General features: G+C 50.0%; 1 protein-coding gene across 1 annotated transcript in view; it reads right to left on the bottom strand.

Annotated features, from left to right (window-relative positions):
* The window catches only part of ALPL (alkaline phosphatase, biomineralization associated), a 63,163-nt gene extending 51,166 nt beyond the window's left edge, over window positions 1-11,997 (bottom strand). Inside the window, exon 1 of the mRNA XM_065929994.1 lies at window positions 11,855-11,997. The gene's annotated coding sequence lies outside the window, so the exon portion shown is untranslated. The remainder of the gene's footprint in view (window positions 1-11,854) is intronic.
* Window positions 11,998-26,461: the final 14,464 nt, after the last annotated feature.

Genomic DNA, 26,461 nt, shown 5'->3' with positions numbered 1-26,461 from the left:
AGTTCGATTCCTAGTCAGGGAACTAGATCCCACATGCTACAACTAAGAGTTCACATGCCACATAACAAAGACCCCACAAGCTGCAATCAAATAAATAAATATTGTCTTTTTTTTTTTTAAGAGGACCAAATGAAAAAGGGTATGTAAAATACTTACTTAGCAGGCTATACACGGGGCATTCGGCAAATGACAGCTCTTAGTATTACTAAACAAATTAAGATTGTTTGGAGGCTGGCCTGAGTCTCTGCAGCACACATCCTCAGGACTGACCCTTCTTCCCTCACCAGAGCCAAAACCAGTCGGCCCAGAGCAGACTGACAGGCAGAGGGGAAAGGCCCCCGGCTCTGGCTCGAAACCCCAGCCCCACCACTCATCAGCTCTGCAACCCTGGGCAAGTTACTTAACCACACTGAACGTGGTTTCTGGATCTATGTACTGTAAACCAGAGCAGCACCTCCCTCAGAACTGTCACGAACCTTCCCCATCAGGAAGGATGCTAGGCCCTGCTGCTGTCCACTGTGAGCAGTGCCCGGGGAATCACGGAGCTGGCACGTGCCCGGGCTGCCCCAGGCAGGGGTGAGGTCATCGACTGGCTTCCTTTTCTGGAAACTTCCGTCCGGGCCCAGCTTTCAGATGTGATGTGGGGAAGCCTCCCCAGGAAATAGCCTGCTCCGGGGGCCATGTAATACCAGCGCGGACCCTGACACAGGCCTGCCGGCCAACAGGCAGCTCTGAACACAGGCGGAAGCGTACTGACCAGCAGGAAGCTTCCATGAGCCCTTCCTTACGAGAAGAGGCGGCCAGGATCCACACACCCAGCTGCCATCACCCGGACAAACGAGCTCATTTCTCTGCTTCCTCTTCCGTGGGGTGGGGGTCATCACAATACTCACCTGCTGGGAGGATTAAAGGCGTTCCTACACCTAACGCACTTGAGGCAGAGTCTGCCCCTCAGGAAGCACGAACTGCTGCTGTTACAGTCATTCATGACTGCATTCCTTTCTTCCAGGAAGGCTTTCTCAGCCTCCCCAGCAGACTCAGGCTCCTCCTGGGGGCTTCAGCACAGGGCAGGATCCGCTCCTGTTACACAGATGAGGATCACAAGACCTACCATGTGCTCGGCACCCGATTAAGCAGTTTTTTGTTTGTTTTTTTTAGTTTTTTTATTTCAACTGTGCTGGGTCTTCATTGCTGCCCACGGGCTTTCTCGGGCTGTGGTGAGCGAGGGCTACTGTTTGTTGCAGTGCGTGGCCTTCTCGTTGCCGAGGCTTCTCCTGCCGCAGAACACAGGACTCGAGGCAAGCGGGCTTCAGCAGTTGTGGTGCATGGGCTTTGCTGTTCTGCCACAAGTGGAATCTTCCCGGACCAGGGATCGAACCTGTGTCCCTGCATTGGCAGGTGGATTCTTATCCACTGCGCCACCAGGGAAGTCCCATGTTAAGCATTTTATATTCATGGAGATGTTTCTTAATCAGGGGGCAGAATGACCCCTGGACTCACAGACCATTGGCTCTGGGGCAGGGCATTCTGTGCTATGGAAAGAGCTTTGGGGAAAGTGGTCACCGTGTTCCATAAATCGGAATACATGTGTCCCGGAAGGTATGAAAATATTTGCACTTGGTACCGACTATGGGACCTAGGAGACATTAGTTACATTTTTTGGAGCTCGGCTGTGAGGATAAGTGAATATATATAAGTAAAGCACTTAAAACAGAGCCTGATTCATGCCTTGTTTAAAGCAAACATCTATTGATATATGTGTCAATCACTCCTCCAAATACCTCTCATGGACATGTGGGAAAACTGAGGCACAGAGGCATTATAAGGTCTTTGCTCCTAAGGGATGTTATTCTCTGTAAGAATTCACTCATTCATTCACCATATATGTATTAAGTGCATACAGGATGCTTGGTACATATATTATAGTACATTGTGTACATATAATAGATTCAGCAAATGATGGCTGTTCCTGGCTTGAGGTTATTTGGCACTGAGGGTACATCTGCGAACAAGTTGGACAAGAGGATTGATTGGTCAGAGGTATGACGCTGGGGAAACTCACACCTGACTAAGGTCTGAGCCACCAATAGGGAAACTGGCCCGTCCTGCTGCCAATCACTGACCAATCAGTGACGATTATGAGCTGATGTCATTGGTAAAAATAGAAGATGCAGATATGGGAAGGGCAGCCAGGCTCAGCCTGGAGTAGCTCAGGCGTCACGCCCAGCAGGACAGCGCTCCTGGCTTTCCCCCTTGCCCCGGGGGAACCAAGCCCGCCTGGGCTGTGGGAACCCTGCCAGGCGGGGCAGCCTTTCACTAAGGGAACGTCCCCGGACACTTGCTGGAGGCAGGCACCTTGTGAGACACTGGGATTCACGAATGACTCAGATGGGGTTCCTGACCTCCAGGAACTCACGCAGGGCCAGACACTACGAGGATGATCAGATGACAAAGGGCTGAAGATTACTAAGCAAGATCTAGAAAAGCAGTGATGATGCCAACTGGTGATGCAGGCAGGGAAGACACCACAGAGGCGGGGACAGCAGGGTTAAAAGCGAAGACGTGACAGGTCGGGGGACACACCTGGGGAGACATCACGAGCCTGGGATCCCGACCTGAGTCTGAGGGCTGGTTCTGCCATCCGCTTGACCTCAGCCTGTTTCCCTTCTGCAGATGAAGATAATACTTTATCGGGCTGTTTCCAGGATTCACTGGTTTCATGAATAAGAAAGAGTTTTAAAAAATGAAAACGTCTAAGAGCCTGGATCCTGAGGTGGGGGAGAATCAAAGTGACTCATTCATGGTCCGAAGGCGAATTAAAACAGGAACTCATTTTGGTCCATCTAGGATACAGAGTGGGTAACTCAGCCCCACCTCAGCTGCAACACGCCCATGTTCCCACCCTCCCACCCCAGGCTCCTCTGGGCCACCCCAGGACCCAGCGATTACCGTTTCCGCACCATGTGACCCCAGACCCAATTTTCTAACCCAAACATGGAGATGCCGCTTGCCGCGCTCTTCGTGTGTACACCCATCCTTGTGGACGTGGATGGCCCTGCAGGTAGAAGAGCCCTTTCCACAGGTGAAGGAATGTCACAGTCACAAAGGACAGATGGTGGTGGTGAGCAAGGAGGAGTCAGCAGGAGACCTAGCAGGGAGGGGAGACCGCCGCAGGGCTGCACGCATGGGCGAACCCCAATCTCAGCACCTCCGCTGGTTCAGCAGCTGAGGAAACACGGGCACATTGTTTCACCTTTGAGTCACTTCCCTCACTTGAAAAGTGGGCTGTTAGAAGGATTAAAAGCACGAATGGATAGAAAGCATTTAGCTGAGTGGCTTGGTGCCTAACCGATACTCAGGAAATGTTAATAACTCACCATTACTATTACTACTAAAACGGATATTATTCTGGAGGGTGGGGGAAGGGGTGAGTGGAACTCTTTCCAAGAGGGATCCGAAACCAGCCTCTTTCTTCTCAGTCTTCACAAGCCTGGGTTGTGACCAGCCCCAGAAGCCCACCCCGCCTCCCCACCCTCCTCTGAGGAGTGGACAGGGACGCAGCTGGGTGCTCCTTGGCAGGCCTCCGCCCCACACCCGAGGTGAGCTCTGGGGCGGTCTAGCTCAGGGTTCCTCCAGCTTCCCCAGACCAGGAAATAAAGATTAAAGAGCATAGCGACCAGGGCGCCACCCTGGGCCTGTCCCTTCTCGTTGCTGTTCACACAATGCCTAAGTCGAATTTGGTTCAGGACGTCTTTCCATTAGCTGCGTGCCAACTCTATTGAGTGAATGATGGCTGCGTGGAGGACTGCGGTTAGAAGGGACCTGAGGTTTAGAAGGAAAGAGTGCAGTGCTTGATTAGTCATGTCTGACATGTACAGGCCCAGAGAGGCAAGAGAACAGCGGTTGATTAGTGATGTCTGACATGTATAACACAGGAGAGGGGAGTATGCAGGCCAACTTAGGCCACACATGAACTAGAAATGTCCTAACACTGACTCCCTGGATCAAGCCACAGTTGTCAGGCAGGACAACCAAAAGCCAAGGGGGAAAGGACTTGCCCAAGGTCACATAGCTTGAAATGGCAGGACTGGGATTCGAACCCAGGCCCCTCTGGTTCTCTGAGGATGCTGCCTACTACAATCATCGTTTCCTTCCTGTTGACTACAAGAGGGGGTGTCCAGGCCAAAGCCCATTGTCTGGGAGAGCAGAAGCCACTGTCCAACCAGGAGGGTGCCTACGCTTGGTCCCCTCCCTGACACTGCCCACCCCAAATGACTGCAAACCCCAGAGACAGATGGTTCTACTGAAAACACATATACACAGCAAGGGCTTGTATCCAGACAAAAATCTGAATCCAGACACTAATCTGATGGAAGGTATGAGACCTAAATTTGGATCTCATCCCCACTTTCTAGCTGTATGACCTTGAGAAAGTTACTTGGCTTGTCTGAGCTTAAGTTTTTGCCTCTATAAAACAGAGAGGATAACAAGTTAAATAAGGTCACTAAAAGTGATTTGCTCAGTTCCTGACAGAGTTAAGACCTTAAATAGGAGGTCCTCAACCTCCAGGATCTAATGCCTGATGATCTGAGAGGCAGCTGATGTAACAATAATAGAAATAAAGTGCACAATATATGTAATGCACATGAATCATCTGGAAACGATCACCACCACCCCTCCCACCCTGCCATCCGTGGAAAAATTGTCTTCCACGAAACCAGTCCCTGGTGCCAAAAATGTTGGGAACCACTGCCTTAAATGTTAGTTGGAAGGATGAGGTCAAGGGGAAAAATTAAAACACACAGCATTTTCACAAAAGTGAACTCAAATGATGAAGGCGAGAGCTCAGATAAGCTGTTAAGAGGAATCTATTTATCGCTGATTATCTTGATAGGCTGACTAAAGCTGAAATATGAATTACTCGATTTGATGATTTCAAAATAAGGAACCAAACTCTTCTAGGAAGATAGATTGTGTCGTTCATACCACAAAGAAGGAAGCAGCCTTGAGTGGGTGGACTGGCAATGGCAGGGGATGAATATGTGTATTTCCCACTTCCCCGCGGGGTAATTCTGTGCCTCAGCTTCCTCATCTGTAAAGTGGGAATAATTGCACCTGCCACACAGGGGTGCTGTTGAGACTAAAAGAGCAGTTCCAGGAGAGGCGCTGAGCACATCTGCCTATATGGGTGGCAAGAGGGGAGCTGGCTTAACTAGGCAGAAAAGACAGGGCAACTATAGTGGTGCTAAGAAGGAGTGAAGGGAGCGGGCCCTCAGAGTCAGGCGACACACTTTCTAGCCAAAATGGTGGCAGATGAGAAAGTTATTAACTCCTGTATGTTAAGAGACCGGTGACTCGGAGAGGCCACGCCTGACACAGTGAGTGACAGCCAGCCTAGAGGACTCCAGGACGGTGACCTGACATCTGCCAGAGTGGCCACACTGCTGTTCTGTAAAGTAAAAGGTCACTCAGAGGAGGCAAGAACGTAACAGAAAGTCACATCGCAGATCCTTCTAAAGGTGGGATTTATGCTTTTTTCAGATAAAAGCCATCTAAACACTTTTTTTAAAAGAACATCAAATGTTTCCTGGGCTGTGCCTGGCAGCTTGCAGACCTGGCTAGGTGAAATGCATCCGCTTGAATCACAGACTGAGATCCGGAAGGATGAGAATGCTTCTCTGGAACGAGCCTGGGGTCAGTACCTCACCACAGGGTCGCTAAGGAAACAGCCTCAGCCGCCCCTCCCCTCTCTCCCTTCCCAGGTCAGGGCAGGGTGACCGAGGCGCCAAGGGGAGCGATCTGGACCCAAGATATCCTTTTGGAGCCTCAACTGCAAAACAGCAGGGTGTGAGGGACGGGGAGGTTCAAGGATGATGTGGAAATTGCCTGGTACCCAGCGGGCGCTCACAAAAACGCTACTTCCCACACAAGCTCATTCCTGAACTCCTCTGCGGGTGCAAGGACCAGTGGCTGCTATCGGGAATCAGGGCTCTCCCAGTTCACCCCAGAGCAGTTTGCTTGCGGAGACCTTCTAGAATCTCACGCTGGCAGCTGCCTCCAGAGTCTTTGATGCTCAGTCGCTAAGCTGTGTCCAACTCCTTGCTACCCCAGGCTCCTCTGTCCATGGGATTTTCCCAGGCAAGAATACTGGCATGGATTGCCATCTCCTTCTCCAGGGGATCTTCCCGACCCAGGGATCGAACCCACATCTCCTGCATTGGCAGGCGGGTTCTTTATCACTGAGCCACCAGGGAAGCCCTCCAGAGCGTTTACCACGAGCTTTAACCACGAGGCTTCATGGCTTTCCTCACTGTCCTCAAGCTCAGATACGGCGATTTGGAGATTTGTGCTGCAGCTGTTATGCTGCCTGTTCCCCGTGGGCCTAGACCCCTGGAGAAGGGAATGGCAACCCGATGCAGTACTCTTGCCTAGAAAATCCCATGGACAGAGGAGGCTGGTAGGCGATAGTCCATGGGGTCGCAAGGAGTCAGATACAACTGAGCAACTTCCCTTCACTTTAGGCCCCCAGAAAAGGGGAAAAAACAGACCGCTGTGGGTTCAGAGTGCAGGATGGTGCTTCCTGTCTGTGAACAGGCCTGTCGGGAGACCAGGTAAGGTGGTAGATGTCAAGGGAGTCCCTTCCCTGAGGGGGCTGCGCAATCTCTAGTCTGAAGCACCCAGGGTTGCCTGTCCCCAAGGGGGTGGACCCCAAGCCCAGCTCCCTAAGGACTGACAGGCTGATGCTGGGTCAGCCCCCAAATTCCCGAGCCCTTAGCCCCTTCCCGGGACCAGCAAAGCAGGAAGAGAGCATCCTCGTCCTGGCTGACATGTTCCAGAGATGCTGCCAGGCCCCGGAAGAGGGGCTGGGGTCCGTTATGCCCCACATTCCGCCCCCGAGCCTCGTGACGGCCAGCCCGAGCCACATGCACCTAGCTCAGAAACTGCAGACTCAGAAGGCAGGCCGGGAATGGCAACGAGACGAACGGGCTGGGTGTGAGAGCAGGGCGCAGAGGGGACTGTGGTCAAGAGGATGGACCGGCTGCTGATGGGCTCCAGCCACGGCGGCCAGGCCGGGATGCAGCCCAGTGTGGCCACATCTTTTGATCTTCCCAGAGAAACCAGAACCCTTATTTTTATGTAAAACGAAATTGCCTGTTTTCACAACACCAACAACTAAATCCAAGTTTTAAATCACTACAGGAGTCAACAATTCCCCTGCCCCCATCCCCTGCTGCCTCAGGAGGGCAGTTTGCGACTGACCTACTGTAACTTCAGCCACAGATGTCTGAGGAACAACTCAAACTAAATCAGACCCACGCCAAGTCTTAGGGGTGTCCCAAATCCCAAGCTCATGCCCTTCAGGCATCCTTGGATACAGATACGGACACTGAGGCTCAGAGAGGGGAAGTGACTTGCCCAAGGTCACACAGGGAGGGTACCAGTTCAAGGGCTTAACCTCTGTCCTGAGTTGCAGACTTTTCCCACCAACTCACACCATCTGTATCCTTCCTCAACAATTCTTTTTTTGTTTTTTAATATTTCAATGATTTTATATTCCAAATATCTGTCATATTTTTTGAAGATTCTTTATGTTGAAATTCCACATATTTAATCCATTATTAAAATGTAAAACCGTATTAACAAAATTTGCTTAAAAATTTTATATACTTGAAGACTCTTAAGATCCCCTTATTTTTTGTCTCCCAGACCAGAGACATTTTTAGTGGTAATATTTTTTAGTATCTTTTCTGTATCACCTACCATCTACCCATCAATCATATTCATTGCTTTCCTCTAAACTGTCTCGCTGCCCCTCATTTTACCAGCAATTCTTTCTTTAAAAAAATAGATGTATATTGAAGATATGCCATGGAAATGATACACACCAAAATCCAGACAGTGGATACTTTTCAGAAAGGTCACGGGAGCCCCTGGGTAAGCGTTTACTCTCTCTGAATGTCAGTCTCCCTGGTCTGCAAAGTAGCCAGTTGACAGAAGCAGTCTTTAAATGCCTTCCGACTCTGAAATTCTAGGCATCCATGAGGTCTCTTCTGCACCCAGTACTTTGTGGCCTCAGATGAACATAAAATAGTAATAATAATAATAATGGGGAGGACAAGTCCACGGTAGCCAGGAAGGAACACTACAATTTTTAGTGAAACTTGACTCTTAGTTACTGGAATTCAGAAAGAACGATGTAAATACCCAGGCAGTTTAACCACCATCCGACAGTTAAACAAAAACACATCTGGTTTAACTTCATTTTCCTCAACTCCTCCCCCGCCCCTGCACCCCCTACCCTCATCTCAAATTTTACCCCTCAATTTGAGAAGTCAAATTAAATGCAAACAATTGATTTCATGCCACAGTGAGGTTGAGAATTTCAGCATGGAAAACTTTAAGCATGATGTTTTTCTGGGAGCAATTAGGAAATGTTGGGGGATGGCATGAGGGGGTGGAAAAATAGGAAGGCTATTCTTGACTGTTCTCTGGACACTGAGCATCAAAGCAGAGTTGCCAGATGCCTACCAGGAACCCAGCACTGAGAGAGGCCAAGCGAGTTGCTGCAGGTCACACAGCTAGGGTTGGAACCCAAGGTGCTGATCCCAAAGCCATTCTCTTCCCTCCTGTCGAGGCCTTTGTAACCTACACAGGGCCTTCCCTCTGGCCCTCATGGATCACCTGGTAGTGGCCAAAAAATGTCTCACAGAGAATATTAACTTCTCAACAACAATTCCCAACAGTGGTCATTTTCAGCTGAGCCATTCAATGGTGAAAAACCATTATAATCTTGCCAACCCTTCACAACTCTGCAAACTATATATTATTAACCCATATGACGGATGATTTCCTCACCTGAGGCTCAAAGAGGGAAAGAAACTTGTCTAGAGTCATACGGCAGTGCTGGAAATAAACCTCCAATCTACTGCCCACAGCTGCCCTCTAAAAGCAATCCTGTGGACTGTAGCCTGCCAGGCTCCTCTGTCCATGGGATTCTCCAGGCAAGAATACTGGAGTGGGTTGCCATGCCCTCCTCCAGGGGATCTTCTTGGCCCAGGGATGGAGCCCACGTTTCTGATGTCTCCTGCATTGGCAGGCGGGTTCTTTACCACTAGCGCCACCTGGGAAGCTCTCAAAAAAGGAAGGACATCTCTAAAAAAAAAAAAACACACCAAAAATACACACTGCACAGCCTAGCTCCAGCCTGCAGAGGACGAGGACCACGACGTAGCACTGGAAAGCTGAGTTTGCATTCCTGTGGCCACGCGGAGATTCTGAGTGCTGGTCCTCAGCCCAGCTTGCTCACTCTCCCCGTAATGTTCTCTTCAACTCTGAGTTTTGTATTAGTAACTCCAGCTGGACCTATTCAAAGTGAGCAGTCTGAGCTATGCCACTGGATCCTCCCCCTGGATTCGGAGGCCTCATCCCCAAAGGTGGGTACAATACCAAGATCACTGGAGCTGGTCACCAGGGCTCCAAGTCCAGCTCCCCAGGGAGCATCTCTTGTTGTTGAACAAGTCACCTCCCTTCTCCAGGACCAGCTTCTTCATCTGTAGGACTGCATCCAGTTTGCAGGGCAGGTCGGGTATGTAAGGACCGGTAGGGCTTGAGTTTGATTTCACCTCATTTCAAAGCTGGGACACATCCAGGCAGAAGGGACGGTGGAGGTTAACAGTCCCAGGCCTGTTCCCAGCACCGAGCTCCAGGCTCCTGGCCAAGGCTGAGTCTAGGATGATGGGAGGCGGCACTTGACTGTGAGCAAGGAGGACACCGTGCCACTCAACAACACAACCCATCGGGGAATGGGCAGGGCCTAGGCGGTGGGTGACAGGTTTCCAGGGTTCGCGGCCGAGACAAAGACCCTACACCCCATCTCAAGTTTGCATTCTCCGCTGAGATTAGAGCTGATGAGAGCCAAAATTTTCTTAAGCACAGGCACCAGCTCAACACTTTGCATAGGTTAATCACACTATTTACTAATCTCAGCTAAAAGGAGGAGACTGGGGCATGACAAGCAACAGAATTTGTCCCAGGTCACACGGCTAGGTTGCCTTTTTCTGTTAGTGAAAACCAAAGGTTGGCTGACCCCTTTTACCCATGTTACTGTGTGTTAATCTCCTTCCTTGTGAATTGCTTGACTCTTTTTCTAAAGTGTCAGTTTCAGCGCCTGAAAAAGTTTTGTTATACAAGTGTGCAGATGTCTGTGTAATTTATCGCTGCCTTCCCAGCACCTAGGACAGGGTTTGGGGTATTAAAATGTTTTTTGAATGGAGACGGCGTTTTGTTTCTGCCCTCAGTTCAGTTTTATTGCTCACAGCAGTCTTATGAGAGAGGTACACTCCCTTATCTTCAGGTGGGGTCACGGATACAGACAGGGGCCATCCCTGAAGCCTATATCTGACTCCAGGGGCTGGGAAGTTGGGAAGCCGTGTCCAAGAACCTGTTCTGCTTATGGAGGTTGGATGTATGAAGTCCAGGAAGAGACAAGGAGACAGAGACAAGAAAGGCAGGGGCAGGGAGTGGAGGGTAGGGTGGGGAGGACACCCTGGGGAGGTCGGAAGATTTGAAAAGGACAGGTCTGGGGCGTGGGGGGAGGCAAGACTGAACACCAGAAGAGCCAGAAGGAGGAACCAAGATCAGCCCCTCATCTTAGCAGGGGGATAAGGCTGTAGGGTTTAGAGTCTGGCTTCAAATCTGGGCCTCAGACTTGCTTAACTTCTTCAGGCCTCAGTTTCCCTGTTTGTAAAGGAGATGATGCATGTCAAGCGCTGGAGCCTGGCACGAGCAGGTGTTCAACAAACGGCTGCTGTCAACTTTGCTGGTGTGGAAGCCCACCGCTTGCCTACCAGGGAACTCGGGCCCACCTGGAAGTCTTTTTTTTTTCCCCAGAGCCCAGAGGCCCTTTCCGGCCAGAGAACTGCACCCTCCAGAGACCTCCTCCACCCACTGGCCGCTGTAAAGACCCCTCCCCCAGCCCCATTTTGCATTGAAAAAGGGTCTGAAGAGACAGTGCGGGGGAAGGTTGGAGCTCCGCTCAGCTACCCGCCCGCCCATTGTGACCAGTCTTTTAACCCTTTCTTATCAAGACCAGGCGCCGGAACCCACCCCGGGCCATCCGCTCACCTGCCTACGCCCTGAGATGGATCGCAGCAAACTTCCCCAGCTTCGGGGGGCTCCAGAGCTCGGCCCCAGGCCGCTGTGCGCCCCCCTACCCCCACGACTTCCAAACAGACTCCAACACGCCGGATGTCCGCCCCCCTCCCCGCCCCCCTGCGGCTCCCGGACCCAAGTGCCTCCCTCTCTCTACTGTTCCCAGCTCCGGTCCAAACTACTTTTGGAGCCCACCCAGGCAGGCCAGCCCCCTCCCCTGGCGACTGTGCCAAGATCTAGAGGCTGCTAGATGGCTGGCAGTTCTGGGGTAGGCAACCCGAGTCTCTTGATCGCGGACCAAGGGGGCGCCGTAGAAGCCGCTCAGCCACCGGGCACCCGGAGACGGTGCAGGGGCCGAAGACGGGGGTCTCAGGCAGCCGCCGGGAGACCCCAGGGCTGCAGCGGCCGACTCGAGCGCAGTCAGCCCGCCTCGCCGGCTCCACTGGGGCCACATCCACTTTCTGGGGCGGCCCAGCGCGCCCGCAGGGAGCCGCAGATGCGCGCGAGCGCGGGAGCGGGACAGGTGGCTGGAGGTTCCGAATGGGCTGCCTTGAGCGGTGTGGGGGGCGCGGAGGTCCCGGCCCGACCCCTGATGTCCAGCCTCGCCGCCCTCTCCCGGCGAGGGGAGGATGCGGAAAGGGGGCCTGGGACGCTCCACATCCCAGGGGTCCCGGAGAGCCAGGAACCAGCGTCGAGTCTTTACCTGCGCGGAGTTCGTGGGCGAAGGTCTGTCCTGGCGCAAGGGACGCGGGGTCGGTGCGCTGGGAGCTCGGACGCGGAGGGGCGGGCGCGCGACGCTGCCCCGGCCAAGTCCCCCGCGGGCTTATAAAGGCGATCGCGGGGCTCGCGCGCGGCCTGGGCAGCCCTCCCGGGCCCCCGCCCCCGCCCCCGCCTCCGCCCCCGGCCCGGGCCCCGGCCCTCCCCGCCCCCGGCCCGCCCCCGGCCCGGGCCCTGCTGGCGGGTCCGGCCGCGCGGCCAGCGCGCCGCCTGCCGGGGAGCCGGGCGCCCTCCGTCTTCCTGAGCTCTGGCTCGGCTCCCGCCCTTGCGCGGGGTTGGGGCGGGCGCTTCCCAGCGAGGCCACGCTCTGTCCTTTTTCTCCGAGAGCGCCGGCTCTGATTCCGTCTCTTTGGGGTTGAACTTATCCTTGGCTCCAACTTCCTGCTGTGTCTCTTTGTGGCTGTGTTTCTCGCGCCCTCCAACTTGTCTGCCTCTCTGTCTGACAACCCACCTGTCTCTGTTGGGACCTCTGTCTCTCCCCATCTCTGTGCACGTGTCTCTCCGCCGCAGTCCACCCGTGTGTGTGACTCTCCTCCCTGTCCCTTCCCGGCTTCCCCCTCCAACCAGCCCACTGGCTCGGCCCCCTCTCCACTGGTCTTGGGTTCTCTCCTCTGCTCGGGCCGAGGAAGCCGAGGGATACCCCGGAGAGGGTGGCTTAGGGAGGGGATCCTCCTCTCCTGGACGGGGACTGTTCCCTCTTTCTCCTTAGAGCCAGCCAGGGTTCCTGCTGACTGCATCCCATCCAGAGGTGAGGACTTGCCTCCCTGGTAACCAGAGGAGGAAGCCCACACTTTCCACCTGGTGGAATCAGACAGCCCAGGTTCAAGACTCCACCCTGATAACAGATCACTTGAGCCCTGTGGCGGGGGGTCCCCTGAACCCGCAGGGGTCAGCTCCCCCAGCTGCCCTTATCACAGGCCCTTGTTGTTGCTGTTCAGTTGCTAAGCAGTGTCCAACTCTTTGGGAGCCGGTGGGCTGTGGGACACCAGGCTCCTCTGTCCTCTGCTGAGAGGCAGATTAATGTGAGACAGTGGTTGAGAAGTGCACAGGAAACTCTAAAAGCGCTAAAAGTTCTAAAGGATAAAAGGAGGCGGTGCAGGGCTGGAGGAGACTGAGGCCTGAGCAGAGAAGCTGTCAGTACCAGCAGGACCGGTTGTTGTTTAGTGGCTGAGTCGTGCTGGAGTCACTGAGACCCCATGGTCTGCAGCACACCAGGCTCCTCTGTCCATGGGATTTTCCAGGCAGGAATACTGGAGTGAATTGCCCTTTCTTCTCCAGGGGATCTTCCTGACCCAGGAATCGAACCCATGTCTCTTGCATTGGCAGGCGGATTCTTTACCATCTGAGGCACCAGGAAAGTCCCGGCCCAGAATTCTCTGTCTTACCTAGGATGCTGACCTTGGACCAGGCATTTGCATACATTATCTCCCAACAACTCCATTTTAGAGACGAGAAACCAGAGGCCCAGACACAGTATGAGGACAGCTTGTCAGTATGACTGGAACCAGAACTTGGAACTAGCACCAAAAACAGAGTGTCTTTGTATTTATTTTTCTTTTTTCTTGTATTTTTAGCAACTGATATTGCTTCTTTATTTATGAGTGGTATGGAGTGTCCTTCCTGACATAAGTTTGTTTTTAGAAAGTGAATCAAAGCATTGATTAAATATTTTATTTATGTATTCAATGAGTTAGATTATTATGGCAAAAATCATGGAGGTGATAGATGAATCACGTTTGGGAAACAACACTCTTGCATAAGAAATTGTGAGTGAAGGCATCCAGAACGGAGTCTCAAACCTTGGAGGTTCTGTAATTGCTCAGTAACCCCAGGGAAGGGGTTAGGGATCCAAAGAGGCTTGAGACAATGTCACTGTCAGTGAGCCAGGGGCATCTTCCCAGGAATGAGAAGTCTGCCTGTCCCAGCCTGAGCAGAGGCTGGGGGCTGAGGCAATAGCGACTTGAATGGACCCCGTTTCACCAATTATGGGCCCCCATGCCTGCCCTTGACTTCTGATCTCCCCAAAACTTTTGGGGATGGACACTTCTAGTTGCATTACATGGCCAGCATTGGGCCCCCTGTGTCTGGGTGATTTTTCCCCAGGTACCACTGGCTGAGCGCCTAAGAATTGATGCCTTCGAATCTGTGCTGGAGAAGACTCTTGAGAGTCTCTTGGACAGCAAGGAGATCACACCAGTCCATCCTAAAGGAAATCAACCCTGAATATTCGATGGAAGACCCGACGCGGAAACTGAAGCTCCACCTAATGCAAATAGCCGACTCATTGGAAAAGACCCTGATGCTGGGAAAGATTGAAGGCAAAAGGAGAAGGGGACGGCCGAGAATGAGATGGTTAGACAGCATCACCGACTCAATGGACATGAATTTGAGCAAATTGGGAGACAGGAGAGGACAGAGGAGCCTGGCGCGCTGAGAGGGAAGGAACTAAGAAAACGGAAACAGGAGCTTGCCTGGTGGGTCCAGTGGTTAGTAATCCACCTGCCAATGCAAGGGACACAGGTTCGATCCCTGAGCCAGGAAGAGCCCACGTGCCTCAGAGCAGCTGAACCTGCGCACCGCAACTCCTGAGCCTGTGCTCGAGAGCCCACGGGCGGCAGCTCCCGAAGCCTGCACACCCTAGAGCCTGTGCCCCACAAGAGAAGCCACCGAAATGAGAAGCCCTTGCACTGCAACTAGAGAGGAACCCCCGCTCATCGCAACTAGAGAAAGCCCACTCACAGCAACGAGGACCCAGCACAGTCAAAAACAAATAGAAAACTGAGGCAGTATCATTAAACCAAAGGTGGTACCGCCCAGCATTACCCGATGCTGACTTCGTGTGAGGCTCTGGTCTGATATGAGGCTTTGCACCTATTAACCCACCTAATGCTCACAACAACCATACTAAGTAGGGACTTTTATTTCCACTTTACAGATGAGAAAACTGAGGCATATACGAGCTGTCACTTGCAGAAGTGCCCAGCAGGCTAGTGTAAAGCTCTTTACAGTTGACATCTCGTTGGCTTTTCTCTGTAAGACCGAAGCAGGGTCATTAATGTCACCCTCGCTTTTCAAATGAGGAAGCCCTTGGCTCAGAGAGGCTTAACAACTTATTCTTTCAAGAATATTTATTGGGTGCCTGCTCAGCACAGGCACTGTGCTAGGATCTGGCGACACAAGTGAACGAGACAGATTTCTGGCCTCCTGGAACTGACATTCCAGTTAAGGAAGACAGATAATAAACAGTCAGTATTATAATTAAGTAAGTTATATAGTATATTAGAAGAGGATAAGGGAAAGAAGAAAGAGCTAGAGCAGAGATTAGGGAGAGGAGGCGTGCTGGGAGGGCGGCAGATTGTGCATAAGAGTGTTCAGGGGAGAGAAGACGAGGAAATTCCCAAGCATTCTTTGACAAGGAGACCCAACTCCTCTCTGGGGTGCGTCTGCTGGGAAGCGGATTGTGGACAAGAGGCCAGCTAGCAATATCTCTCTCTGTCTGCTGGGCTTCCCAGGTGGTGCTAGTGGTTAAAAAAAAAAAAAAAAAAAAAACCACCTGCCAATGCAGGAGACACAAGAGACGAAGCTTCCATCCCTGAGTCGGGAAGATCCCCTGAAGAAGAGCCTGGTGACCCACTCCACTATACTTCCCCGGAGAATCCCGTGGACAGAGGAGCCTGGCGGGATACAGTCCATGCGGTCGCAAAGAGTCGGAGGCGACTTGAAACGACTTAGCACGCGCACACGCTCTGTCCCTGCTGTGACACGTCAAGGAAGAAGCCAACCATTAAACCGAGGGCAGGGGCGTGCTCTGAGCCCAAGGCCAGATAGAGAAGACGGAAGCCAGGAGAAAGCCTTCTTGAGGCCGCCCAGGCAGGCAGGGCGAAGCCAGGCTGCCTGTGGTGAGTAGAAGTGTTAGCCGCTCACTCGTGCCCGACTCTCTGTGACCCCGTGGACGGCAGCCCGCTAGGCTCCTCTGTCCGTGGAATTCTCTAGGCAAGAACATTGGAGTGGGTCACCATGCCCTTCTCCAGGGCATCTTCCCGACCCAGGGATCGAACCTGGGGCTCCTGCGTTGCAGGCAGGTTCTTTACTGTTTCAGCTGTAAGGAAGGCCTGAGCTTTTTGTTTTTTTAAATCATTTGCTGCTACAGTTGCTGGGTTTTTTAAAAAATAATTTTATGCAAGTATTTATTCTTGGCTTGCTGGGTCTCTTGTTGCTGCGAGAACTTTTCTCCCGTGGCGGCAAGTGGGGCCTTCTCTTTGTTGCCGTGTGTGCTCTCTCTGCGCCGGCTTCTCTCCTTGCGGCTCCCGAGTTCCAGAGCCCCGGCTCCATAGCTGTGGCTTCATGGGCTTAGTTGCTCCGCAGCGTGTGGGATCTTGCTGGTTTAGGATTGACCCCGAATCTCCAGTATCGGCAGGCAGGCAGATTCTTACCACTAAGCCACCAAGGAGCCCTCACCTGAGCTTCTGCGCAGGGCTCGACAGCCCTTCCCAGGGCCAGCGCTAGCTTCAGCCCTGGTCCCAGGCTTCCCCCTCCCCAGTTCTGCCTGCCGCCCGCCATCCCACCTTGAGCCTCATCCTGGCTCAGCCCTCCTCGTCTGGGTCTCAGGCAGGTCTCCTAGGCAGTGCTAACCCCAGCTTCCAGCTCGCCTGCAGGCCCAGCCCCGCGGCCACCCCCGCAGTCAGCCCTGTGCTCAGTACCCTAAGAAATGACCAGAGTGTCTCCCAGCCCCCGCTGGACTTAAGGAAGCCTTCCTCACAAAGGCCCCGCCTGCCCTGTGAGAAAACCCCATTGTCTGAGGAACAATGTCTCTATTTTGTCCTCTATTTCTAAAGGGACTTGTGAGCCGGCTCCAAGCTCCTAGAGGGAGAGTGTTGCTTCCTATTCTCAGCCCTGGAGAAGGCTGCAGGCCAAAAGGAAGGGTCAAGGCTGTCCGCTGGGGGCTGGATTCCAGAGATCAGAGCGGATTCCGGCAGGCCCAGCCATAGCAGTCCCGCGGCATTTCCAGAATGGAGACAGGAAGGAAGGCATCCCAAATAAGTAGGAAGAGAGTTTGTACCCAGGGTGGCGGAGAGATCTCCTCCCTCCCCCGCCTCCCCTGACCACATACTTACAGGACTTTGATCATCTCTGATAAAGTCTTCCTGAAGATTCATCCGTCCTCCTGGCTGTCCATCCACCTCCCTGTTTTCAATAGACACGTCTGAGATGGGCCTTGGAGATGCCTCCCCGGGGGGCTGTATCACTTTTGCCTTCTACTTCCTGTTAGATGCAAACTTGAGGGCCCAAGAATACTTTAGGGCTTGGACGATGGTAGGCTGATATTTGGCAGCGTGGGGATTTCTTTAGCAATGTTCTGAAAGATTTATGGCTCTTATGGCAAATAGGTCAGATACCTACTAAGCCTACAAAACCATCCCCAAGAAAAAGAAATGCAAAAAGGCAAAATGGCTGTTTGAGGAGACCTTCCAAATAGCTGAGAAAAGAAGAGAAGCTAAAGGCAAAGGAGAAAAGGAAAGATATATCCATCTGAATGCAGAGTTCCAAAGAATAGCAAGGAGAGATAAGAAAGCCTTCCTAAGTGAACAATACAAACAAGTAGAGGAAAACAATAGAATGGAAAAAATTAGAGATCTCTTCAAGAAAATTGGAGATACTAAGGGAAAATCTCATGCAAAGATGGGCTCAATAAAGGACAGAAATGATAGGGACCTAACGGAAGCAGAAGATATTAAGAAGAGGTGGCTAGAATACATAGAAAAGCTATACAAAAAAGATCTTAATGACCCAGATAACCACGATGGTGTGATCACTCACCTAGAGCCAGACATCCTAGAGTGCAAAGTCAAGTGGGCCTTAGGAAACTTCACTATAAACAGTTAGCGGAGGTGATGGAATTCCAACTGAGCTATTTCAAATCCTAAAAGATGATGCTGTTAAAATGGTGCACTCAGCATGCCAGCAAATTTGGAAAACTCAGCAGTGGCCACAGAACTGGAAAAGGTCAGTTTTCATTCCAATCCCAAAGAAGGGCAATGCCAAAGAATGTTCAAACTACCGCACAATTGCACTCATCTCACATGCTAGCAAAGTAATGCTCAAAATCCTTCAAGCTAGGCTTCAGCAGTATGTGAACTGAGAACTTCCAGATGTACAAGCTGAATTTAGAAAAGGCAGAGGAACCGGAGACCAAATTGCCAACATCCATTGAACCATAGAAAAAGCTAGAGAATTCCAGAAAAACATATACTTCTGCTTCATTAACTACGTTAAAGCCTTTGACTGTGTAGACCACAACAAACTGTGGAAAATTCTTCAAGAGTTGGAAATACAAGATCATCTCACCCGCCTCCTCTGAAACCTGTATGCAGGTCAAGAAGCAACAGTTAGAACTGGACATGGAACAACGGACTGGTTCCAAACTGGGAAAGGAGTAGTCAAGGCTGTATATTGTCACTCTGCTTATTTAACTTATATGCACAGTACATCATGTGAAATGCCAAGCTGAATGAAGCTCAGCTGGAATCAAGATTGCCAGGAGAAATATCAATAACCTCAGATATGCAGATGACACCACCCTTATGGCAAAAGTGAAGAATTAAAGAGCCTCTTGATGAAAGTGAAAGAGGAGAGTGAAAAAGCTGACTTAAAACTCAACATTCGAAAAATGAAGAGCGTGGCATCTGGTCCCATCACTTCATGGCAAATAGATGGGGAAACAGTGGAAACAGTGACAGACTTTCTCTTCTTGGGCTCCAAAATCACTGCAGATGGCGACTGCAGCCATGAAATTAAAAGACACTTGATCCTTGGAAGAAAAACTATGACAAACCTAGACAGTGTATTAAAAAAGCAGAGACAATACTTTTCCAACAAAGGTCCATCTAGTCAAAGCTACGATTTTTTCCATCAGTCATGTATGGTTGTAAGAGTTGGACTATAAAGAGAGCTGAGTGCCAAAGAATTGATGCTTTTGAACTGTGATGTTGGAGAAGACTCTTGAGACTCCCTTGGACTGCAAGGAGATCCAACCAGTCAATCCTAAAGGAAATCACTCCTGAATATTCATTAGAAGGACTGATGCTGAAGCTGAAGCTCCAATATTTTGGCTACCTGATGCGAGGAGCCACCTCATTAGAGAAGACCCTGATGCTGGGAAAGATTGAAGGCAGGAGGAGAAGGGGACGACAGAGGATGAGATGGTTGGATGACATCACTGACTCAATGGACATGAGTTTGAGCAAGCTCCAGGAGATGGTGAAGGACAGGGAAGCCTGGGGTGCTGCAGTCCATGGAGTGCCAAAGAGTCAGACATGACTGAGCGACTGAACAACAACAAATGCATGGCAACTTTGCCACACTTTTGTGTTTACAGCGTCCTGTGGCTATTCGTCTCTTGACAACTGGCCTTGGGCTCAGTGCAGCCTCCTGGCTTCCCTTTATCGGATGGCTTCTTCCTTTTCGTGTCATCGCCAGTATGGAGAGATATTTCTAGCTGGCCTCGTGTCTACAGTTTGCAGAAGCATAAGAGGAGGAGTTGGCAACATCACTCATTATCAGAGAAATGCATATCAAAATCACAACGAGGCACCATTACACACCAGTCAGGATGGCTGCTATCCAAAAGTCTACAAGCAATAAATGCTGGAGAGGGTGTGCAGAAAAGGGAACCCTCTTACACTGTTGGTGGGAATGCAAACTAGTACAGCCACTATGGAGAACGGTGTGGAGATTCCTTAAAAAACTGGAAATAGAACTGCCATACACCCCAGCAATCCCACTCCTGGGCATACACACCGAGGAAACCAGAACTGAGAGAGACACGTGCACCCCAATGTTCATCGCAGCACTGTTTATAATAGCCAGGACATGGAAGCAACCTAGATGCCCATCAGCAGACGAATGGATAAGGAAGCTGTGGTACATATATACCATGGAATATTACTCAGTCGTTAAAAAGAATTCATTTGAATCGGTTCTAATGAGATGGATAAAACTGGAGCCCATTATACAGAGTGAAGTAAGCCAGAAAGATAAAGACCAATACAGTATACTAACGCATATATATGGATTTTAGAAAGATGGTAACGATAACCCTATATGCAAAACAAAAAAAGAGACACAGATATACAGAACAGACTTTTGGACTTTGTGGGAGAAGGCGAGGGTGGGATGTTCAGAGAGAACAGCATTGAAACAAGTATACTATCAAGGGTGAAACAGATCACCAACCCAGGTTGGATGCATGAGACGGGTGCTCAGGGCTGGTGCACTGGGAAGACCCAGAGGGATGGGATGGGGAGGGAGGTGGGAGGGGGGATCGGGATGGGGAGCACATGTAAATTCATGGCTGATTCATGTCAATGGATGGCAAAAACCACTACAATATTGTAAAGTAATTAGCCTCCAACTAATAAAAACAAATGAAAAAAAAAGTTATAAAAAAATGCAAAAAAAAAAAAGAGGAGGAGTTGGCTGTCATTGTCAGACAAAGAATGCTCAGGATTTCCCTGGTGGTCCAGTGGTTAGGACTTGGTGCTTTCAACCATGGCCTGGGTTAAATCTCTGGTCGGGGAACTAAGACTCTGCAAGTCATGTGGCATAGTTCCCCCCAAAATCATCTCAGACAAAGATTGCTTTGTGGAATGTGCTTAGGAGGGACCTGAGGAGGCCTCAGTTTCATCTCCTGCTAAGTCCCCCACCTGCTGGCCTCTGCTTACCCTAAGTATAGCTGAGCGTGGAGAATTCCAGTTTTTGGCTGGAATCCTGGGCTTACTCTCAACTTGGACCACAGGCCTCAGGTCTAAATTGCCTAGTTTTTCTTTCTCTCCTTTCAACCTGTCCAATTTCAAAGGAGTCACGCATGTCTCTTTCTTGTAGGAATTTATTAATGACTGCAAGAAATGAGCAGCCTCCAAAATCCTGAGATTTTCCCACGAGTTTTATAAAAGAGCAGCCTTGGAGGTCCCTGGTTTGAATTCCAAGTTTCAACAGACTCCGACCACACTGACTCCTTCACCACCAGCTATTTTAGAATAGCCAACCTCCCAGCCAAAAATCCCTGTTCCACCTGTACTGTATTGCCCCCCTCTGCCCCACAAGTTCTGCACTGCAGGGTCTGTGATTTGCAGTATCCTACTTCAGGTTCCCGTTTGCTCATCAGTTAAGAGGTTGTAAATATCGAAATCTGGGCTTTCCAAGTGGTGTTAATGGTAAAGAACCTGCCTGCCAATGCAGGAGACCTAAGAGGCATGGGTTCGATCCCTGGGTCAGGAAGACTCCCCTGAAGGAGGGCATGGCAACCCACTTCAGTGTTCTTGCCTAGAGAATCCCATGGACAGAGGAGCCTGGTGGGCTACAGTCCATAGGGTTGCACAGAATCAGACATGACTGTAGTGACTTAGCATATACACACACACAAATAACAAAATCTAATTTGTCAAACTTAAAAAACATATTTTTAATTTATTTATAACTATTTTTGACTGTACTGGGTCTTCACTGCTGTTTGCAGGCTTCTCTTCTAGCTGTGTCTAGCAGGGGCTACTCTTGAGTTGCAATGCATGGTTGCGATACTCTGTAGTTATGATGTATCTAGTTGTGATACGACTTCTCTTTGTAGTGGCTTCTCTAGAGCTGTGGGCTTCAGTAGTTCTGGCATACCGGCTTAGTTGCCCCGCGGCACGTGAAATCTTTCTGGACCAGGGATCAAACCCCTGTCCTCTGCACTGGCAGGTGGATTCTTAACCACTGGACTGCCAGGGAAGTCCTCAAACCGGTTTTGAAACTAAAGGAAATTTATTGGCTCATGAAACAGGCAAGTCTACACATGGGAGAAGCTTTTTTCCTCAGTGGCTCAGTGATGTACTAGGACCTGATTTCTCTCTCTCTTCATTTCTCAGCTCCTTTTGGCCCTGTTTGCATCCAGGTGGAGGTTCCCAGATGACATATCACCTGTAATATATCAAAAATGTGGAAATCTGTTTCCCCAAACAAACAAAAGTCTTGGAATTATCTCATGGGCCAAACCTCCATTGTTGTTGTTGAGTCCCTAAGTCATGTCTGACTCTTTGTGACCCCATGGACAGAGTTCGTCAGGCTCCTCCATCCTCCACCATCTCCCAGAGTTTGCCCAATTTCATGTCCCTTGAGCCGGTGATGCTATCTGACCATCTCATCCTCTGCCACCCCCTTCTCCATGTCATGGCAAAGAGGTTTGCGTAACTCAATGCAGGGAGAGCGATGCAGTGCTGGTCCACCCAAGATGGATGGGTCATAGTGAAGAGGTCTGACAAGATGAGGTCCGCTGGAGAAGGAAGTGGCAATGTACTACAATATTTTTGCATGGAGAAACCCTTGTATAGTTTGAAAAGGCAAACCTCCTTCATGGGCTCCCTAAACCAACCACCCCAGTGGTTGATATAAGAGAGTCCAGGCCCACCCGTAGAGACAGGATAAGGTCCCAGCCTACCCACCCTGTTTGGAAAGGCCAGGAGGGGGGTGGGTGACGGGGAGGTAAGTCACAGATGTCTCCCCACGTGGCTCTAGGACTTAGGCAAGTACTCACACGCTCACCTTTATGGGCTCTATACTTGCCAAAGCACTTTGAAATAAATAATAATAAAAATATTTTATATGGGTATAGTAAGGTATGTTTTTAAAGATATAAATCATCTCGGTTCACGTTAGAAAGTCTGAATCCAAAAAAGAAAAAGTAAATTAAAATAACCTGTAGTCTCATCACACAGAGTGAATCCATTTAATACCTTGGTATTTCTCTTTCACAATTTACTTATTTTTTAAAAAATTATTTGTTTTAGTTGACTTCTCCAGGTCTTAGTGTTGGCACATAAGATCTTTAGTTGAGGCATGTGGGGGTCCCAGCTCCCTAACCAGGGGGCGAACCTGGGCCAAATTTGTACCAAATAAGAAATATACTAGGTCCTGGCAGTGAAAGTCCAGAATCCTAACCGCTAGGCTACCAGGAGACTATCCTCCCCAACTTAACAGCAAAACAGGGCTTCCCTGGTGGTCCAGTGGTAAGAATCCACCTGCCAAGGCAGGGGACACGTTTGATCCCTGGTCTGGGAAGATCCCACCTGCCGCAGGGCAGCCAGACCCGTACTCCACAGCAAGAGGAGCCGCCGCAGTGAGAAAGCCTCGAGCCACGAGGAAGAGCAGCCTCCACCCTCTGCAGCTAGAGAAAGCCCGTGGCAGCAACAAAGACCCCGTGCAACCAAAAATAAATAGACTCAATAAACCACTATTTTTTAAAAAAATAGCAAAACAAAATAAAAACTCAAAGAAGAGGATCACAGGAGATGCATGAAACAGCCTACATTCAGGTAAGATTTTTCCCAGTGGCTCAAAGCGTCTGCCTCCAATGCAGGAGACCTGAATTTGATCCCTGGGTCGGGAAGATGCCCTGGAGAAGGAAATGGCAGCCCACTCCAGTATTCTTGCCTGGAGAATCCCATGGACAGAGGAGCCTGATGGGCTACAGTCCACGGGGTCGCAAAGAGTCGGACACGACTGAGCGACTTCACTTTCAATGATGTATTCAGGGCATGGTTTCTCTCCCTTATGGAGAAAAACAGAGACCCTGCTTTTCTGGCTTAATACATTCACATTTTCACAATCCCGTCCAGGTTTTGCAGCCCTCTGGATGTATCGTCCCATTTTCTCCTCTGGGTGGCGTTATTATGAGCCCCACTTTACAGAAAGAAAATCAGAGGCTTGGCGGCCACGTCCGGAGCAGGTGGCCAGTGTGCAGCTCCCAGCCCAGGCCCCTCGCCGGCGGCTCACAGCCTCCGAGTGGGAGACGGGATGCGCCGCTGGGCCTTAAGGAAGCGCCCCAAAGCGATTCTGGAAGGGAAGTGACCACATGCTGCACCTCCCCAGCAGTCTTGTCCCCTTTCCAGCCTCTTCCGAGGTTCCAGAGACCTCTGAGCACTCGGAGGAAGGAAGACCAGTGGGTTTAATGTTTACCCGCCCCGAAGTGCGGTGTCATGGAAACCCGGGGACTCCGGACTTTCCCTCTACTTCTGGGCGTGGGGGTGGGCAGGGCAAGGGGTCAGAGGGCAGCGCCTCCACCTCAGATGCCAGCTCCTCCCGCCCGAGTTTTCTGTGCGGATGCAGGGCTGGAGTGAGCATGCGATTGGAGGGGTGTGCTCAGAAGGCGCCCAGACAAGCTCCCACCTTCCAGCGGCCTCAGCTGAAAACTCTGTTGTAATGCACAGTGGCCGAGGCTCTGAAGCCGCTCCACGGGCTTGCCTGGTTGGCTCCGTGGTAAAGAATCCGCCTGCCAAGGCAGGAGACTCGGGCTTGACCCCCGATCTGGGAGCAACGAGCCCCCTGCCTCGCATCTGTTGAGCCCGCGCTCTAAAGCCCGGGAGCCCGTGTCCTCGGGCCCCTGCCGCAGGCCCAGAGGAGGAGCCTGGGCCCCGCACCTGGAGAGCAGCCCCGCTCGCTGCAACCAGAGAGAAACCCACGAAGCAATGAAGACCAACAACAGCCAAAACAAAATCTTGCTCCAGGCTGATTCATGTCAGTGCATGGCAAAACGCACTACAATATTAGAGTAATTAGCCTCCGATTAAAATAAACTAATTAATTTTTTAAAAATAAAAGAAAACAGACTTATGATTTCCAGGAGGTAAGGTGGGGGGAGGGATAAATTGGGAGACTGGGATTGACATATACACAGTACTTTATATTGGCTTGGCCAAAACATTCATTTGGGAGTTTCCATTAGATATTATAGAGAAATCCAAATGAACCTTCTGGCCAAGCCTATATATAAAATAGATAACTAATAATGACCTACTGTATAGAATAGGGAACTCTACTTAATACACTATAATGGCCTATATGGGGAAATAATCTAAAAAAAAAGAGTGGATATATGTATGACTGATTCACTTTGCCGTACTGAAAGTATTGTAAATCAACTGTACTCCAATAAAAAATTTTTAAGTGGTCCCAGGTATAGATTCTCAAAATAATGTAAAAATAAATATCAAGTGATAAAAAAAAAAAAATCTTGCTCCACTAGCTGTGTTCAACCTTGAGCAAGTGAACCTATCTGTGCCTCAGTTTCTTTGACTGTGAAATGGGAATAATAATACTTATCCCCCCCACACACAGAGCTGTTGAGGGGTTTAAAATTCATATAAAGCCCTGGGGAGAGTGGCACTCAATAAGTATCAGCTATAATTATTGTTTTATTATACATGTATTAATGAGTGTTCTACTTGCTGGTAATAGAAAACCACTCCTGCTGGACAAACAGAAAAGAGGCATTTATTAAAGGGAAGTTTGTCCATGACAGCCAAGGGCAGGGAGGCAGTCAGTGTTCCAGAAGCGACTGGAAGGAGAGAATTTTTCTTCCCCCCGGGGAAGATGTTCAAAAGCCTTTGTATTCCTACCGAAATAGAAATAGAGCTGCTGCACAATATAAGCCTCAGATGTACAATAAAGTGAGTCACAGTTTTTAAAGGTTTTACTACATTTATAGTTATTGTAAAATATTGGTTATAGTCCTTGTGCTGCACAATATATCCTTATGTTTTATATATAGTTGTTTGCACCTTTTAATTCACTCCCCTATCTTGCTCCTTCCTGCTTCCCTCTCCCCTCTGGGAACCACTAGTTTTCTCTATATATCTGTGAGTCAGTTTCTCTTTTGTTATATTCACTAATTTATTTTTAAGTTTCTACACCTAAGAGATATCAAACAGTATTTTTATTTCTCTGTCTGACTTGTTTCTCTAAGCTTAATACCCTCCAAATCCACCCACGTTGTTGCAAGGGGTAAAATATCATTATTTTTTTATGGCTGAGTGGTATTCCATTGTACATACACACCACATCTTTATCCAGTCATCTGTTGATGGACACTTAGGTTCCTTCCATGTCCTGGCTATTGTAAACAATGCTGCTATAAACATTAGGTGCTTGTATCTGTTTTGCTGAAAGTTTCACTTTCATTTCAGGTTCAAAGGATTTGTTAACAAAAGAACACTCGTTACACACAGATAAACAACTTTAATATTTAATAAAGAATTATTTAGCTTAATTTCAACATACAGTCATGAAAAGAAAAGGGAAATAGAAACCGTAGAGAAGAGGAACAGCACATACATCACCAAAGTGGGTCGACCAACATCCAGAATTAAAGAGAGTGATGGGAAGTCCCGAGTCACAGCGATTTGGAGTCCCGGTTGGGAAAAGGTCCCAGGCAGTGCGTCCACTCCACAGGTAAGACTTCAGATCGCAGTTTTGGGGGTTCCCACTTAACACCCCAGGCTGTAAACTGAGATCAGCATCAGTCTGTGTGCAAAGATGCAGCTCTGGGTTTACTTTAACACTCTTACAATGCTGTTTCTTTTATCTTGTGAGATTTGTTGTTCAGTCGCCAAGTTGTGTCCGATTCTTTGCAGCTCCTTGAACTGCAGTATGCCAGGCTTCCCACTCCTTCACTATCTCCTTGAGTTTGCTCAAACTCATGTCCATTGAGTCGGCGATGCCATCC

This window comes from Muntiacus reevesi, chromosome 3 (genome assembly GCF_963930625.1).
Source record: "Muntiacus reevesi chromosome 3, mMunRee1.1, whole genome shotgun sequence".
NCBI lineage: Eukaryota > Metazoa > Chordata > Mammalia > Artiodactyla > Cervidae > Muntiacus > Muntiacus reevesi.
Note: the sequence above shows the minus strand (reverse complement) of the source record. Positions and strands in the feature narration are given on the sequence as shown.